The 2,391-nt window shown below is 39.6% G+C and overlaps 1 long non-coding RNA gene across 1 annotated transcript; it reads left to right on the forward strand.

Annotated features, from left to right (window-relative positions):
- The first annotated feature begins 867 nt into the window (after window positions 1-867).
- LOC121966285 lies at window positions 868-2,305 on the forward strand. Its single transcript, XR_006107571.1, has 3 exons — window positions 868-989; window positions 1,128-1,211; window positions 2,257-2,305. It is a non-coding gene; the product is annotated as an uncharacterized LOC121966285 (long non-coding RNA).
- Window positions 2,306-2,391: the final 86 nt, after the last annotated feature.

Consider the following 2,391-nt stretch of genomic DNA (forward strand, 5'->3'; position numbering starts at 1 on the left):
GTCAATGTTTTTAAAGGAAATCAAGACAATTTTTCAGGTTTCAAGGTTTTTTTTATGGTTTTAGTGCAATAAACAAAGTTACATTCACCAACATTGTATTTGGTTGGTAGTGTAACTGATAAATCAGTATCTGAAACCCAAAACTATCTGCTCATCTAACCATGAGAAGAAGTGAGAAAAAGTTTGTTTTTTCTATCTAGCTCAACAGAAAGTTTCTATATTGAGCATTTCTGCCACTCAGCAGCAAATGCGAAGCCTTAAAACATCTCTTTTACACATATCATGGACCCTTATCATACTACATACACACTTTTTCATTTTCAAACAAGCCCCGAAGCCCCTGAGCCCCTGCAGTCACTGCAGCAATAACACAACAGTCTGTTAATGCTCCATAAAGAGAGAGAGACATGAGAGTAAGAGACAAGTGCTCCAGTGAGTCCAATAGCAGCAGAAATTAATGATGTATGCTGCTGGAAACAGTGACAGCAGTCTTTGATAAGAGTGTCTGACACCAGCCCGATGCTGATTATTATTGCTCGGCTAATTACTCTAACGACATCTTCATTACTATGATGTATGTTGTTTAACAGAGGGCGAACAAAAACGCCGTCGCATATTTCTAATTGAGATGGGCAGTATCTCTCAGGGCGTGCAGGTGTGCTGCAAAGTGTCAAGATTTGGTGGAGCGCTGTGTGCAGATTGCACATATTGCTGTCATCAGCAGTCTTTCCTGATCTTTGCACCCCTCTTTTCGCATAATGAAATTCACGGTTACTGAAATAACTGGCACTGCTGCCTGTGAGAACAGCTCCTCTGTAAGGAGAACTCATCTTTTCACTCTTTTTAATGACTTAAAACCGCAGAATGAGGGACCTCAAGTATCTACAGACACACCTCAGCAGGACGTTGCTCAGTGTTTGTCAGCACCTCCCAGCCTGCAGCCTTTCTTCAAGGACCAGGAGACTGCTCCCTCACCATCACCTCAAACTGTGAGTAATCTCCTGATGACACGGATCATCTTTACAATATGACTGGATGATACAAGTCACCTTAATGGTTTCAATGATCATTTTTAAAGGTTTTTGTGATAATTTTTCGCTCTTTCACTTCATTCTCTTCTCCTCCAGGAGTTGTGTCCGAGTCTTGATGTCTTGTTTAGTCCTCTATCTCCAGCTTCCATTAAGACAGCTGCTTCATCGCCTGATAACAAAGTATGACACACTGCATATCTGTGTCAGTGCGCAAATTGATTGAAATTTTCCTAATCCAAATTATATTATATTATAACCTATGTTAAAGGGGCCGTTGCTCCTAAGATTAAAAATATATATATATATATTTATATTTCCTCTGACCTGTGCTGTTTATCAATCTGTATTATTTTGATGTGAGTTGTCATGTGTTGGAGATATCAGCTGGAGAGATGTCTGTCTTTTCTCCAATATAATGGAACCAGACGGCACTCAGCTTGTGTTGCTCAAAGCGCCTAAAAAATACATTTGTAAAACTCAACAACAATGTTGCTTCGCAGAAATAGTGACCCAGTTACCCAAGATAATCCGCAGACCTTTTTATGAATTTTATGAAGAACTATTTTCTCTCTATCAAACTACACTTACCAACAGTGTCAATGTGCAAAAGGAAGTGTGCATCTACTCATGGACAAGAGACAGCTGACAGCGCGAGATGTAAACAATATTTGCTTCCTCCTCGGCTGAGCTGTAACGTTATCTAGCTCCGTGATGCTAAGTGAACAGTAGAAGCTCCCTTCTGCTCGGTGATATGGTCTGCAGGTATCGTTTGGCAGAAAAAGGAAACAGCTGAAATTGCTCGGTCTTTGGATTATCTTGAGCGACCAGGTCATGATTTTTGTAAAGAAATGTTGAGTTTTCGATGTATTTTTTTAGAGCTTTGAGCACCACAAGCCGAGTGCCATCTAGTTCTATTATACTGAAGAGAAGACAGACGGCTGATATCTCCAACACTCAACAACTCACACCAAAACAATCTAGACTGAAAGATAGCACTACAGGTAAGAAGAAAAATATGCATTTATTTTTTGGGTAAACTCTCCATTTAAGCCAAGCTATGTTACTCCGCATCCCAGTTGGATATTGTTATTTAACAAAATTTCACATTTCACCTTCAGAGCTTGTGTCACATAGTTTTGTGAACTTTACATCCAGTTTTGAGGATAATATGTTTCCTCTGTGTGTGTGTGTGTGTGTGTGTGTGTGTGTGTGTGTGTCCCCTCAGGATACAGAGCATGAAGATGATTTTATTGACATCATTTTGCAGACAGGAGGTAAGAGGCAGTAACATTGTCTCTTCTCTTTGTTGCCCCCAAGGTAATATTTAATGTTTTTAAATCCTGTGTTGTTGTTTTTTTTT

The sequence above is a fragment of the Plectropomus leopardus genome, unplaced genomic scaffold (assembly GCF_008729295.1).
Source record: "Plectropomus leopardus isolate mb unplaced genomic scaffold, YSFRI_Pleo_2.0 unplaced_scaffold23861, whole genome shotgun sequence".
In the NCBI taxonomy this organism is placed as follows: Eukaryota; Metazoa; Chordata; class Actinopteri; order Perciformes; family Serranidae; genus Plectropomus; species Plectropomus leopardus.